At 40.6% G+C, this 16899-nt stretch overlaps 1 protein-coding gene across 5 annotated transcripts in view; it reads left to right on the top strand.

Moving 5' to 3' along the window:
* Positions 1–8187: 8187 nt before the first annotated feature.
* The window catches only part of LOC106587102 (protein kinase C and casein kinase II substrate protein 3), a 31485-nt gene continuing 22773 nt past the window's right edge, over positions 8188–16899 (top strand). For 2 of the 5 annotated variants that reach the window (XM_014175097.3, XM_014175098.3), the window contains exons 1-2: positions 8188–8552; positions 11862–11937. The gene's annotated coding sequence lies outside the window, so the exon portion shown is untranslated. The remainder of the gene's footprint in view (positions 8553–11861; positions 11938–16899) is intronic. The other 3 variants (XM_014175095.3, XM_045708861.2, XM_014175096.3) reach the window with 2 other exon arrangements.

Here is a 16899-nt window from a genome sequence, read left to right as displayed (position 1 = left end):
TTATTGACTGTATGTTTTGTTTATTCTATGTGTAACTCTGTTGTTGTATGTGTTGAATTGCTATGCTTTATCTTGGCCAGGTCGCAGTTGCAAATGAGAACTTGTTCTCAACTAGCCTACCTGGTTAAATAAAGGTGAAATAAAATAAATTATCAACCAGCACATTTGAGTTCAGCCATTATATTTGTTCTATTTTTTCAGGGGGGTGAAATTGTAACCAGCTCTGTAATGCTTGTTTGAAAAAGAGATACTTTGAAAAAAGTATCATTTTCAATTAATCGATAATGAGACATGGCAATCTGCAGAAAGGCAAAAAGGCAATTATTAAGGGATGAGCTTTTCTTAGTAATCTACTTGAGAACCATTTAGGGTTCAAGTAAAACTTTTGAATAAGTGACGCCTTTAGAGAGGGGTTTGGTGATTTTATATTTTAATAATCTCAACCCACCCTATTCATTATATAGATTGGCACACTTTATTTTGTCTGGTTTAAAGTGAAATATATGATTTGAAAAACGAATCATCAGGAGTAGGTAGCGCCATGAATAAGTGAGTAAACTGAGATGACTAAAGAGTTAATCAGGGCAATTTTTCTATAAATAGACAGGTATTTACCTCTCCATGGTTGCAGGATCTTGTCTATTTTTACAAGTTTTCTATTGAAATTCATTGTGGAGAGTTTATTTATACATTTTGTGATATGAATACCAAGTATGTCTACTTCACCGTCCGCCCATTTTCTAGGTAAACTGCAGGGTAATGTAAAAGTTGTATTTTTTAAAGATTTTTACGTGATATTGTACACTTATCATAATTAGGTTTTAGTCCAGAAAAGTTATCTAGCTCTTCAATGAGACATTGCAGGGACCTAGCTTGCGGACTTGAGTCACCGGCATACATGGACACCTTTGTTTTAAAGCCTTGGATTTCTAATCCTCTAATATTGTTATTAGATCTGCATTTCGATGGCCATAACGAATAGATATGGTGACAGTGGACACCCTTGTTTAACTCCTCTTGACAATTCAAATCTCTCTGAGAAGTAGCCATTATTTACTATTTTACACCTGGGGTTGCTATACATTACTTTTATCAATTTTATAAGAGAATCACCAACATTGAAAATATCCAGGCATTTATAAATAAAAACCAGTCTTACTTTATCAAATGCCTTTTCAAAATCTGCTATAAATACCAGGCCTGACTTCTTAGATGTTTTAATGATGTTCTATTATTTCTAGTAGTTGTCATATATTAGCTCCAATGTATCGTCCATGTAAAAAAACCTGTCTGATCAGGATGAACAAACCTGATGAAACCCTTTTAATTCTGAGTGATATGTATTTTGCTAGTATTTTTGCATCACAACATTGAAGTGTAAGGGGCCTCCAGTTTTAGACTGGATCTTTATATTTGTCATCTGGTTCTTGTTTTAATAATAGTGAAATCAGACCTTCCTGCTGAGTACCTGACAGACTACCATTTCTATAGGAGTAGTTAAAACAATCTAACAATGGTGCTTTTAGTATATCAAAAAAGGCTTGATATACCTCTACCGGTATGCCATCAAGCCCTGGTGTTTTTCCAGACTGAAATGATTTAATAGCCTCAAAGTTCTTCCTCTAATTTGGCCTTCGCACTGATCTTTCTGTACATTTGTACATTTTTTGGATTGTTTGGAAATAATTCCTTACTGTAATCTTCATTCAGTGGGAGAGGATGAGACGGAAAAGAGAACATCTGCTTCAATTATTTAGCTTCCTCTTTTAAAATATAATTCTGAGAATCATTGACTCCATCTTCAGTAACGAGTTTCTGCTAATTATTTTTGTTAGCGTTCCTTTGTTGGAGATTCAGGAAGAATTTTGTGCTTTTTTTTCTCCATATTCCATCCAGTTTGCTTTATTTTTGTAATAGATTACATTAGATCGTTCTTGAATAAGTTCCTCAAGTTCTTTTTTGTTTTTCCTCCAACTTGTTTTGTATCTCTGTAGTATCATTTTTATTACTATCTACCTGTACTATTAGTTCATGTATTTCCCTTGTTAGTCCTGTCTCTTTAGCCAGAAACGTCCTTTTTATTATTGATGAATATTGAATTAAATGACCTCTGAAGGTACATTTTTAAAGCTATCCCAAACAATAAGGGGATTTGCTGAAAAAAAGATATACTGGAAAAATTCTGTTATAAATGATTTTGTCTTATTTAAAACTAAGTTGTCCTCCAGTAAACATTGATTCAATTTCCAATGTCCACGTGGAAATTCTATAAGAGTTATGTGAATGCCAATTAGATGATGATCCGATCGCAGTCTGTCTCCTATTAAAACTTTTTCAACCTTTGCTGCAATAGTGAAAGAGACAAGAAAGTAGTCAAGACGACCAGCTTGATTAAGTCTCCATGTATGTTTCACTAGGTCAGGGTTTTTTAGTCTCCAAATATCCACTATTTCTAATGTGTCTATAATATTTGTGATTTCCTTAAGGGCATTGTGATGATGGTTTGTAGAGTGATTTCCTTTACGGTCCATTGAGGTACTTAACACTGTGTTATAGTCTCCCACCATAATGATTAATCATTTGTTGCTTGTTTGTCAAATAAATTGGTATAAATATTTTCGAGGAAGTATGGATCATCTTGATTTGGTCCATATAGATTAATGAGCCAAATCAATTTTTCGTCTACTTTCATATTCAAAAAGATCCACCTTCCTTGCGAATCATTCCTGACTATTTGCATATTCAGTTCAACATTTTTGTTAATTAATATCATCACACCTTTTGAGTTCCTTTGTCCATGACAGAAAATTATTTCACCACCCCATTCTTTTTTCCATGCAACTTCATCTAAGGATGTAGACTGAGTTTCCTGTAAGCAGTATATGTTATATTCCTTTTCTTTTAGCCACATAAAGACTGATCTTCTTTTTTATAATCTGCTAAACTGTTACAATTATAACTGGATATACTTATTTCACCCCTTACCGTAACTAGATACTATTCTCATCAGAGGTATTATGATGGTCAAAAATAGAACTTTCAAATGTCTGATCTTTAGAATTCAAGAAATAGGTTCTAGCAATATTTGTTTTATTCCCTTGCCTGTGAGCCAATGCCACAGATATAAAAAAAATTGAGACAAGATATTATGTGTGTAGTAAATCTGAGTAGGTTGATGTGTATGATATCGGATGTGATTTATTGAGAGTGTGTACGATGTCTAAGAGTCGGCAGGTAGCCTAGTGGTTTGAGCGTTGGGCCAGTAACCAAAAGGTTGGTGGATCGAATACCCGAGCTGACAAGGTAAAAATCTCTCGTTCTGGCCCTAAACAAGGCAATTAACCCACTGTTCCTCGGCCGTCATTGTAAATAAGAATTTGTAATTAATTGACTTGCCTAGTTAAATAAAAAAATAAGAGTAAGACTATAATGTGTTGTCCAAATAAATAATAACCTCGCCAATTTATATGGTTGAGTGTCTATATGTGTAACATGTAGTGAATATAGCCTTAATATTCATGATGATAATTGTAATCCATATCATATCTGCATCATAATTACCTTTAACATCATTGAAAAACACATCCCAGCATTTCCATAGCAATTGACATTTCACGTGATCATGAGAGACCCTGCATTACTATGGCGACGGCTTCACGACAGTACAGATGTATCCCGTACAATATGTTATTATTCCCCAATGCCCCTATTCTGATATCTTCCCCTTGCTTGTTGTAAACATATATAAACATGTAGACAAAGACATAGAAAAGATAGACAAGCCAGAAACATATAAAATTATAAAACAGTTCTCAACAATCGAGGGAGAGCAGAGAAGAAAGCGAGGTCAAGTGTGAATGTATAATTCCGTATGTGTAAGCGAGCATGTAGTTGAGTATATGCGTGTTTATATCCACTTCATAGTGTTCAGATATTTTTACGGTTCCCATACATTCTTTTTTTTTGTAACCTGAAGCCACAGTAGAATTTAGTAGGTCCCACAGTTGACAGTGCACGTCAGAGCAAAAACCAAGACATGAGGACGAAGGAATTGTCCGTAGAACTCAGAGACCTCAGGGTACCAAACAAATTTCGCAGTATTGAAGGTCCCCAAGAACACAGTGGCCTCCTCCATTCTTAAATAGAAGTTTCGAACCACCAAGAATCTTCCTAGAGCTGGCCGCATGGGCCAAAATGAGCAATCGGTTGAGAAGGGCCTTGGTCAGGGAGGTGACCAAGAACCCGATGGTCACTCTGACAGAGCTCCAGAGTTCCTCTGTGGAAATGGGAGAACCTTCCAGAAGGACAACCATCTCTGCAGCACTTCACCAATCAGGCCTTTATGGTAGAGTGGCCAGACGGAAGCCACTTCTCAGTAAAAGGCACATGACAGCCCGCTTGGAGTTTGCCTAAAGGCACCTAAAGGACTCTCAGACCATGAGAAACAAGATTCTCTGGTCTGATGAAACCAAGATTGAACTCTTTGGCCTGAATACCAAGCGTCATGTCTGGAGGAAACCTGACACCCATCCCTACGGTAAAGCATGGTGGTGGCAGCATCATCCTGTGGGGATGTTTTTCAGCGGCAGGGACTGGGAGACTAGTCAGGATTGAGGGAGAGATGAACGGGGCAAAGTACAGCAAGATCCTTGATTTAAAAATCTGCTACAGAGCACTCAGGACCTCAGACTGGGGCGAAGGTTCACCAACAACCCTAAGCACACAGCCAAGACAATGCAGGAGTGTCTTCGGGACAAGTCTCTGAATGTCCTTGAGTGGCCCAGCCAGAGTCCGGACTTGAACCTGATCGAACATCTCTGGAGAGACCTGAAAATAGCTGTGCAGTGATGCTCCCCATCCAACCTGACAGAGCTTGAGAGGATCTGCAGAGAAGAATGGGAGGAACTCCCCAAATACAGGTTTGCCAAGCTTGTATTGTCATACCCAAGAAGATTCGAGGCTGTAATCGCTGCCAAAGGTGCTTCAACAAAGTACTGAATACTTAAGGGTCTGAATACTTGTAAATGTGATATTTCCGTTTTTTATTTTGTATAAATGAGCAAAAAATTCGAAAGGAAAAGTTTTTGCTTTGTCATTATGGGCTATTGTGTGTAGATTGATGGGGAAAAAAACAAACAATTTAGCCTTATTTTAAAATCGATTATAATGTAATTTTTTTTTGAAAAAGTGAAGGCGTCTGAATACTTTCCGAATGTTCTTTATGGGTTGAGTAAATTGACCAGATATGCGTTATTGTGTGAAAAAAACAATGTTCAAAATTTATTCTGAATGATCTAACGCCCGGAAACTCAACTCTGGACCTAAAAGCCAGTTCCACTGTATTTTTTTTTTATTGTTCCCATCTAATCAGGGACTGATTTAGACCTGGGACACCAGGTGTTTGCAATTAATTATCAGAACAGAATACCAGCAGGCTCCGGACCTCGTAGGCTAAGAGTTGAGTACCCCTTATCTAAAGGATGTAGTCGAGGTCCAATCATTTTTTCCCTTTGTAAAGCACGGCGAACAATGCAGGCGCCAATGTCAAGTGGGTTTTCCAAGAATGGACAGGCCATGGTAACGAACAGGAATCTGATTGGCGGAGAAATCACGTATTTATTCACCAGGACACGCTAAGATCAAGTTAACCTAGTAGGTAGGTTTGCTTCAGAACAGAGTTTGCACAATTCTGGTTTGACATCTCGCTAAATCACTAATCCGGCTTTCTGGAATACCCCTCTGGTGATTGAGACAGGCATGGCATATGGTTTACATCGTTTTCATGCTCATTCAACCATTCAGTGACCACTTGTGGAATGGGGCATTGTCATCCTGGAAGAGACCACTCCCATCAGGATATAAATTATTTACCATAGGTTGAAGGTGATCACTCAGAATGGCTGTGTATTTATTGGCGCTAACCTTGCCCTCTAAGGGGTTGAATGGACCTAAACCATGCCAGGAAAATGCACCCCACAGGTCACACCATAAGAGTTGCCAGAACCCTAATTTACTCAAGTGTTTCCTTTATTTTGGCAGTTACGTGTACATGTAGGCCTACACAAGATGCAATAGGGCAAAATCTGTTCAGAAGCATTATACTCAGGATCACACAATCATGTAATGTTATCATGGATAAAGATTTACTTTGGACAGATTACCAACTTAATTTAACATACCTATAATAAAACATGTTTTCTTATGGTTGCTTAAAAAAACACAATATTTAACTTCAAACAGAATGGTTTCTGGATATTGTATTAAGAAGACAATGCATACAATTATTTAATGTTTTTGACAACAGTGGTCAGCATATCAACTCTGAATATATAGTATTTTCAGAAATATCACATCAATGACATTGGCTGCTTTGTGGTGTATGGTAGGGTGAGCAATCTGACCATGGGAAACCACTTGTAGTCAGTTTTCGGCCTCCCCTGTGATTTAGGGAATGTGCTCTCATGTGGCTTGACCTTTGAGCTTGCATTGAAGCCAATAGGCCAGCTCACTCAAAACATTATCCCACAATTTTGTCCTGGAATAGTCAGATCACCCCGTACTTGTCACTCATACTAGAAACTATTATCTGTTACCTGGTTTACAGCCATTGTATTGTAGTTACATACATTTGGAAAGTTCTTTAAGGCCCTTCAAAATCTACATTCTCAAAGTACTATATTTAAAGATGGTCCTAGTTGTGGAGATAACATTAACATATGATCTATGCAATGTATAGTTTCAGTATTTGGTGAAGAAGCCGGATGTCGAGGTCTTGGCGGGGTTACATGTGGTCTGCAGTTGTGAGTCCGGTTAGATGTACCGATAAATGATCTAAAACAACATTGAAAGCTTATGGTAGAGAAATGAACATTCAATTATCTGGCAACAGCTCTGGTGGACATTCCTGCAGTCCGCATGTCAATTGCAGACTCCTTAACTTGAGACATCTGTGGTGTTGTGTGACAACTGCACATTTTAAGTGGCCTTTTATTGTCCCCAGCACAAGGTGCACCTGTGTAATAATCATGCTGTTTAATCAGCTTCTTGATATGCGACACCTATCAGGTGGATGGATTATCTTGGCAAAGGAGAAATGCTCACTAACAGGAATGTAAACACATTTGTGCGAAATAATTTGAGAGAAATAAGCATTTTGGGTGTATGGAACATTTCTGGGATCTTCTATTTCAGCTCATGAAACATGGGACCACCACTTTACATGTTGCGTTTTACATTTTTGTTCAGTGTATATAAAAAACCTTAATCATAAAACAGTCCAGCTTTCTTCTCATAGAACAACCACTGTTAAGGTTTTATCTTTTTCTTCATTACCCTACAGTTGCTTGGGGACCTTGAAGACCCACCAACCATGTGTCTCTCATAACTTCTCCGATCCATCTGATAGAAGTTAATATTTCTGAGAAGTTGTTATATGAGAGACACACGGTTGATTGTGCCTTTTTAATGTCCCCCGGCATCTGTAGGCAAAAGTAGGTCAACTGGTGAGCAGATCTGTCAGATTGAGAGCTGTGGGAGTGGTGTTTCTAGAATAGTCTCTCTGCTCTAACATTATTTAGCACTACAGCCAAAGATACCAGCATGTAATACCTTAATGACTCCTCAAAGTCCCTCAGGGTGAATTAAACATTATGTCAGAAGAGAGGAACATAAAACAGTGCTCTTCAGCAGATTTCCAAGAGTGAGGTCAAATAATAGTTATACTGTATGTAGCCTACAGTTTAGGTCAATATCATCTATTTATTTTTCCTTACTCATTGATCACATCCAACCTCAAATCATCTCACGCTATTAGCCGTGGTTTGTTGAAGATGATTGTATTGAAAAAAGTATTGTCATTTGGCTACAGTAGGCTACTTTCAACAGGAACCAGACGAAATATTAATATTGTGTGATTTACCTAATGACCTAGAGATGGTGCTGTTCACAAGTAATTGAATAAGGCAGTGGACCAAGCAACAAGTGTTTGGCATAATTCAATTAAATCTATTAATTCCACAGACAATGATGTTATGTCACGTAGAGTTGTAGCCTATGTGTTGAGTGATAATTAATGAAAAAGGTTTGATTCACATGGCCTGATCATAATTATCACTGTGAGCTAGCGACTCGTCTCTAGTCAGTAAAGGGTTAACGCCTGTAATTGGCTGAATGGATATTGTGGTTCGCGACAACATCCGATTACACAGCGTTGGAGACCTCTCCAGAACAACCGGGAGGATTGCCTTTGTACCTTCCTGCCCGTCAGATAGCACACGTTTTGGGGCTTTTGTTGCACTGTTTCTGACTAAAGTACATTTAACCAATTGACCGCCGATGATATTAGGCCTACCTCGTGAATTTGAAGCGGCAAGAAATATAATAATTATATCTTCGTTGCAATGGCAGAGTGGTATCTACGATGTCCTTGGCTGTCTTCGGGAAAGTTCTTGAGCGAAATTGTTGATGCACTTGGTTTGATCAAGGGATTGCTTTGGGAATTTTCGTTCCGGCGTTTGTAAACTCGAGAGACGAAGGATTTGAAGCTGCAACAGGTAGGTCGCAAACTGGATGGAAACAAAGTAGACACGTTATGGTTGTCAAATGGCTACAATTTTGTAACAATTCGACTTGTTTGCGTCTGTTCCATTGTTGCGGTGAGCAGGAGTTACATTGTGTCGATAATGACCTAGATATCAGCCAGGGTAGGCTTAACCATAGGCGTAACTACGACTCCATGAATGTAAGATCAAACATACATGGTGATTTTATGTTGAGTGACTATCCCCTGGCACATTATTAAATTGTGTTTGGATTCACATGTGATTTAAATACCCTTTGTAATGTGTATTTATGGCCGTGGAACAATCCATTTATCCTTGGGCTACTGTAGGCTACACTCCTCTTCAATGGATATAATCTATTAGGCTACTGCTTTTCGACAGCAAGCTATCTGGCAAACATTCAAGGTTTGTGTAAAACTGTAAAGTGAATTTGAGACGAATTAACGTTGTGTAGGCCAACTGAGCAAATGCTTTGTCTGTCAATCTTTTTCAATAGCTCAACTTTATGGCTATTAGTTGTATTGTGAACAGAACTGCCAATACCCATAGGCTAAATTACACACAGGATCGATTGGGGAACCTCCAATTGAAGATGCATTGCTCTGTTGTAATATGAGAACAGCCCCACCCTTTCTTAAAAGCATGTGTAATTTCATAGAAATATAGATTTTCAGAACCATTCAGCACGATCACTGATATGCCTGATCCTAGCATACTTTGACTAAGCATGAAATTGGTACACAATATCTTGCTTAGTCAGACTATGGCTAGTCTGATACTTGAGCTGGTTATTGTTCAACATAACTGCTTTCTTTAGTCAACAGATTGGATCTTGTTCTGGTCTCATTAATTGCAGTGTAGCCTATATGCTTCTTCTGAGACACACAGCTGTTCTCTAAGGACTGGTTTGGGGAAACAATGGCCTGGACATGGTACACTATGTTAATGTATGACACATCACCTTGAGACAATGCCCTTAAGGCACACTGCATTAGACCCTGTGTGTCTATAATGTAGCCTGTGGTGGTCTCACACTTGCTGCCAAGCTTTCTCATTGCTTAAATAACCCTTCCTGCTGTGATTCTATCTTGAGCCTGGAGTGCAGGATTTTCTCAATGCCAGCTCTATGAGAATTGTGGTTTAGAAATGAGAGATTCAGTCCGTCTGCAAGTAGCTAAAACAGTCAGCCATTCCTTAGGCTTTTTTTGTGTAGGCCAGTACTAACTACCCTCTGTCCATTGATAGTTGACATTGCTTTTCACTCCTTCCTACATCAAGGATTGTAAGAGGGAATTATCTGAAGCACAGAGATATTCAACACCAGTCCTTCAGGGCCTCAGTACTGCTGGTTCTTTTTTTTTTTCATTGTTGTTGAAGACAACCTGTATTGATTATTGACACCTCCAGAGATTTTAGCACAGAGCAGACTACAGTATGTTTTTATTCCTTTGTTCTAAGTAGTTATTGGACATAGGTTGTGGAACAAACATGTCTTTGTTTCTCATTACCAACACTGGGATTTGAGGTTCACTTGGCCCTCTAGGGTAGGGTACATGGAGCTGTGCTGTGGCCAAACAGTGTATCCTTTAACTGGTGTAAGTGCTCCATGGAAGATTTGCAGCAATGCAAACCATTTGGCTTGAATTCTGGATGCCTTACTTTAGACTTGAGGTGGCGTTTTTAGTTATTGCATATGCAATTGACCAGCTACTAAATATTCTTTAATCTTTTAAACAATTCATCAAATGTTCAACTTGGAAAAAATTTAAAGTATGAGATTCACCTCAGGAACTGTATACACAACATTTATGTAAACATTCCTGTGTTGGTTGGTGACAGTGGATAACACTTTGCACCACTGTCCTATCCACAGGGTTTTCCAAAAATATGTCCTGCCCCACCCCCCACACAGCTGATGAAAATAATCAAAGCTTGATAATGAGTTGGTTATTTGAATCAGCTCTATAGTGCTAGGGCAAAAACCAAAGTGTGCCCCCAGGACTGAGTTTGGAGAAACCCTGATATCCAGATCCATTAGCCTGCCTTTGTCAGCATTGGACTGCTTATGTAATTAAAACAGGTCTCTCATTGAAATAATCCATGACTTCAGTCGTCAGTGTCAATGACTGACATGCCAGATAACAGCCATGTGCTTCAGTGGAGTGTCCTCTGGATCTGTTCATTCAAAGGGATGGGCTAGTTCAAACAATGTACTAATTTACTCCATGACGGGCTACCTAGAACGTCAACCGAAGGGTCAGATACTCAACATGCGGGCTGGTTTAGTGTTAGCATCCTTGAGTGCAAAACAATTTGAGTGGTTGGATCCCTGTTTGCGTGCCCCAAACATGTCTATCAACTCAGTTATCAATGTATGGATATAAGGAATGCTTTAATTTAGGTGGAGGAAATGCAGTTTGTTGACAGGGAGGATGTCTCAGTTCTGGTAAGTGGCAATATGCTACAGCTAGTGAGAGAAGCATGTTTAATGTTAGCCTGATGTAGCGAAGGCATGTCGAAAATGCAATGGGGGATGTCACCTGCCTTCAGTTTCTTTGGTTGTCTACACTTGACACTTGCATGCGACTTTTGCTATCAGAGTATGAAGATCGCTTTGGCCTGATTTTTGTGTAGATCTGGTTGACCACTTCAGAAGGTGGTCAGGGGTGCGTTGTGTGCGTTGTGTGCGGATTTCTCCTCTGTCTGGACGGAATCCGGATACCAAAAGTGCATTCAGTGGGTGACGTCATCAGCACTCCTCCCACAAGTCTCCAGAAAACTTGTTTTGGGACCAAGAGGCACCTTTTCGTTGAACCAGTTTTGAAAAGAGAACCGAACATTCTGATACATTTTAAAGTGCAATGGTGCCAATATATTTGACCACACCTGTAAATAACCTTGTCTAAGCCCTCCAACCCAGGGTTGGTAACATAACATTGGGGCTGAAGTTCCAACATTTCTATGGCGTTCAAACGGATTCCATCTCTTTGATTCTTAGCAGGTTATTTTAGATGTGATCCTGACCTTCCATAGTTGGAGGGTCTCTTCCAAGACCACCACACTGCGTAGTTTTCCAGCACACCCATACCTGGTTTTCCAATGCTTCTGTGTGGCATTTCACTCTCCAATTCAGAATCTGCCACCTTTTGGAGCCAGGACTTATTATAACCATCTGACTGCCAGCCTCAGTCATACTCTGACCGTGAGTGGTTCTCCTCCACTGCTCATGCTGTGCTCCTCTATACTCTATCTCTCCCTGTTCTCCTTAGTTAGTTCTCACACTCTGCCCCTCTCTTCCAGTGCCACAGAGAAAGCCAAGTTCCTCAACAGGCACCTCATCTTTGACCTCATCCCATCTCAATTAATTTAATCTTGGGTAAGTCCTCTTCGGGTTCCACTCCTATGCAATTTGTGGATAATGCATTTTTCTGTTTTATTTTTTTGCTCTGTGCTACATTTGTCTGACTGAATATTATTGGGTAGTTTGTCTGACCTTTTGGGGATGGACTGTTTCCCCATTGCTATGAGGTTTGTCATCTCCCTCAGTTAATCTTCACCTCTACCATGATTCATACAAGAATGCCTGGCCTCTTAATCCAATAATTAGAATGTGTGAAGTTTTTCTCCTTGAAACAAGTGTTACTCAGTCAATATTGATAGTAATCAATTAGTAATATTCTGAGTTCTTATATGCCGTACATTTTAAGGCTTTAATAGTAATCAGCACAAGTATTTCCTTTGCTGTGTTAATGTCTATTCCATGTTGTAGCAACACAATTGTTTGCTTTGGTTCGTGAAACACTGGGAGTATCACTTTGTGTTCTTCAGTGCAGGACTGATCTATATTTAGGAGTTGTGCATTCGGAAAGTATTCAGACTCCTTGACTTTTCCACATTTTCTTACGTTACAGCCTTATTCTAAAATGTATTAAATAACACATTTTCCTTATCAATACCCCATAATGACAGTGATTATAATTTTTTGGGAAATTGTATTTAAAATGACAAACTGAATTACCATATTTACATAAGTATTCGATAAGATGGCGCCGAAGAACATGGCTGATGTTTTACATTCTCCTAACCACTTGTGCAATTTTTCTTGATGAACTTATTTTTTAACTTATTGTGTACATAATGTTGCTGCTACTGTCTCTTATGACCGAAAAAAAAAACCTCTGGACATCAGAAAAGCGATTTACTCACCGCGGACTGGAAGAAACCTTTTCTTTTAACGAGTTCGACTGGAAGGATATCCTGCTTTCACTGGAACAGGCCCAGATCCATGCCTTGTGCGTGAAGAAAAGGGGACGCAGATCGGGGATCCTTCTGAGAAGCCAGAGGCGAGCGAGTAAACTCCCAATGCCTTCCGTTCTTCTTGTTGATGACATACTAAGATTATCCTACCAATGGGAGATTAAAAACTGTAACATTTTACATTTCACCGAGATGTGGCTGAACGAAGAAATTGACAATGCAGAGCTGGCGGGATTTTCCATGCATCGGCAGAACAGAGACGCTACCTCTGGTAAGACGAGGGGTGGGAGTGTCTTTTTGTCAATAACAGCTGGAGCGATGTGTAATATTAAAGAAGTCTTGAGGTATTGCTTGCCTGAGATAGAATGCCTCATGATAAGCTGATCATGAGCCATACTATCTACCAAGAGTTATCATCAGTATTATTCATAGCCGTCTATTTACCACCACAAAGCGAAGCTGGCACTAAGACCGCTCTCAACCAACTCTATAAGGCCATAAGCAAAGAAAATGCTCACCCAGAAGTGGCACTCCTAGTGGCCGGGGACTTTAATGCAGGCAAACTTGAATCAGTTTTACCAACATGTCACATGTGCAACCAGGGGGGAAAAAATCCTAGTCCACCTTTACTCCACACACAGATGCATACAAAGCTCTCCCCCGCCCTCCATTTGGAAAATCTGACCGCAATTCTATCCTCCTGCTTACAAGCAAAAACTAAAGCAGGAAGTACCAGTGACTCGCTCAATACAGAAGTGGTCAGATGACGCGGATGCTACACTACAGGACTGTTTTGCGAGCACAGACTGGAATATGTTCTGGGATATATCCAATGGCATTGAGGAATACACCTCCTCAGTCATCGGATTAATAAGTGCATCAATGACATCATCCCCACAGTGACTGTACGCACATATCCCAACCAGAAGCCATGGATTACAGGTAACATCCGCATTGAGCTAAAGGCTAGTGCTGCCACTTTCATGGACGGGAGACAAATCCGGACGCTTATAAGAAATCCCGCTATGCCCTCAGACAAACCATCAAACAAGCAAAGCGTCAATACAGGATTAGGATTGTATCCTACTGCTCTGAAGCTGGTTGAATGTGGCAGGGCTTAAACTATGAAGGGAAACCCAGACGCGAGCTGCCCAGTGACGCAAGCCTACCAGACGAGCTAAATGCCTTATTATGCTCACTTTGAGGCAAGCAACACTGAAGCATGCACGAGACCACCAGCTGTCCTGGATGACTGTGATAACGCTCTCCGTATCCAACATTCACAAAGCCGCTGGGCCAGACGGATTACCAGGACGTGTACTCAAAGCATGTGCGGACCAACTGGCAAGTGACTTCACTGACATTTTCAACCTCTCCCAGACCGAGTCTGTAATACCTACATGTTTCAAGCAGATCACCATAATCCCTGTGCCCACTCACGGCAGTAGCCATGAAGTGCTTTGAAAGGCTGCTCATGGCTCACATCAACAGCATCCTCCCGGACACCCTAGACCCACTCCAATTCGCATACCACCCCAACAGAGCCACAGATGACGCAATCTCAATCGCACTCCACACCACCCTTTCTCACCTGGCCAACAGGAACGCCTATGTGAGAGTGCTGTTCATAGGCTACAGCTCAGCGTTTAACACCATAGTGCCCTTAAAGCTCATCACTAAGCTAAAGACTTTGGGACTAAACACCTCCCTCTGCAACTGGATCCTGGACTTCCTGACGGGCTGCCCCCAGGTAGTAAGGGTAGGTAACAACACATCTGCCACGCTGATTCTCAACACTGGTGCCCCTCAGGGGTGTGTACTTAGTCTCCTCCTGTATTCCCTGTTCACCCACGACTGCGTGGCCAAACACGACTCCAACACCAAGTTTGCTGACGACACAACAGTGGTAGGCCTGATCGCTGACAACGATGAGACAGCCTATAGGGAGGAGGTCAGAGAACTGGCAGTGTGGTGTCAGGACAACAACCACTCCCTCAATGTCAGCAAGACAAAGGAGCTGATCGTGGACTACAGGAAAAGGTGGGCTGAACAGGCCCCCATTAACGTCGATGGGGCTGTAGTGGAGCGGGTCGAGAGCTTCAAGTTCCTTGGTGTCTACATCACCAACAAACTATCATGGTCCAAACATACCAAGACAGTCGTTAAGAGGGCACAACAAAACCTTTCCCCCTCAGGAGACTGAAAAGATTTGGCATTGGTCCCCAGATCCTCAACGTTCTACAGCTGCACCATCGAGAGCATCCTGACCGGTTGCATCGCTGCCTGGTATGGCAACTGCTCGGCATCTGACCATAAGGCGCTAGAAGGTAGTGCGAACGGCCCAGTACATCACTGGAGCCAAGCTTCCTGCCTTCTGGGACCTATACCGGCGCACACACCTGTCTATGTAAGGTCCCTCAGTTTTTAGATTTTTTTATTTACAGTTGATGTCGGAAGGTTTCACACTTAAGTTGGAGTCATTTAAAACTTGTTTTTCTACTACTCACATTTCTTGTTAAACTATAGTTTTGGAAAGTCGGTTAGGACATTTTGTGCATGACACAAGTAAGTTTTCCAACAATTGTTTACAGACAGATTATTTCACTTATTCACTGTATCACAATTCCAGTGGGTCAGAAGTTTACATACCGTAAGTTGACTTTGCCTTTAAACAGCTTGGAAAATTCCAGAAAATGATGTCATGGCTTTAGAAGCTTCTGATAGGCTAATTGACATCATTGGAGTCAATTGGAGATGTACCTGTGGATGTATTTCAGGCCTACCTTCGAACTCGTGTGTCTTTGCATCATGGGAAATCAAAAGAAATCAGACAAGACCTCAGGAAAAAAAATTGTAGACCTCCATAAGTCTTGTTCATCCTTGGGAGAAATTTCCAAACACCTGAAGGCACCACGTTCATCTGTACAAACAATAGTACGCAAGTATAAACAGCATGGAACCACGCAGCCGTCATACCGCACAGGAAGGAGACGCATTCTGTCTCCTAGAGATGAATGTACTTTGGTGCGAAAAGTGCAAATAAATCTCAGAACAACAGCAAAGGACCTTGTGAAGATGCTGGAGGAAACGGGTACAAAAGTATCTATAACCACAGTAAAACGAGTCCTATATCGATATAACCTGAAAGGCCCCTCGGCAAGGAAGAAGCCACTGTTCCAAAACTGTCATTAAAAAAGCCAGACTACGGTTTGCAAATGGGGAAAAAGATTGTACTTTTTGGAGAAATGTCCTCTGGTCTGATGAAACAAAAATAGAACTGTTTGGCCATAATGACCATCGTTATGTTTGGAGGAAAAAGGGGGAGGCTTGCAAGTGAATAACACATCCCAACCGTGAAGCACGGGGGTGGCAGCATCATGTTGGGGTGCTTTGCTGCAGGAGGGACTGGTGCATGTCACAAAATAGATGGCATCATGGAGGACAATTGTGGATATATTGAAGTAACATCTCAAGACATCAGTCATGAAGTTAAAGCTGGGTTGCAAATGGGTCTTCCAAATGGACAATGACCCCAAGCATACTTCCATAGTTGTGGCTAAATGGCTTAAGGACAACAAAGTCAAGGTATTGGAGTGGCCATCACAAAGCCTTGACCTCAGTCCTATAGAAAATTTGTGGGCAGAACTGAAAAAGTGTGTGCGAGTAAGGAGGCCGACAAACCTGACTCAGTTACACCAGCTCTGTCAGGAGGAATGGGCCAAAATTCATCCAACTTATTGTGGAAGGATACCCAAATACATTTGACCCAAGTTAAACAATTTAAAGGCAATGCTACCAAATACTAATTGAGTGTATGTAAACTTCTGACCCACTGGGAATGTGATGAAAGAAATACAAGCTGAAATAAATCATTCTCTCTACTATTATTCTGACATTTCACTTTCTTAAAATAAAGTGGTGATCCTAACTGACCTAAGACGGGGAATTCTTACTAGGATTAACTGTCAGTAATTGTGAAACTGAGTTTAAATGTACGTGGCTGAGGTGTATGTAAACTTCCGACTGTAACTAAGCAAGTCAGTCAACAATTTCTTAGTTGACAGTGCCTGTCGGGGCAAAA

This window comes from Salmo salar, chromosome 26 (genome assembly GCF_965601325.2).
Source record: "Salmo salar chromosome 26, fSalSal1, whole genome shotgun sequence".
NCBI lineage: Eukaryota > Metazoa > Chordata > Actinopteri > Salmoniformes > Salmonidae > Salmo > Salmo salar.
The sequence above is the reverse complement of the archived record's forward strand: the minus strand, read 5'-3'. Positions and strand labels throughout refer to the sequence as shown.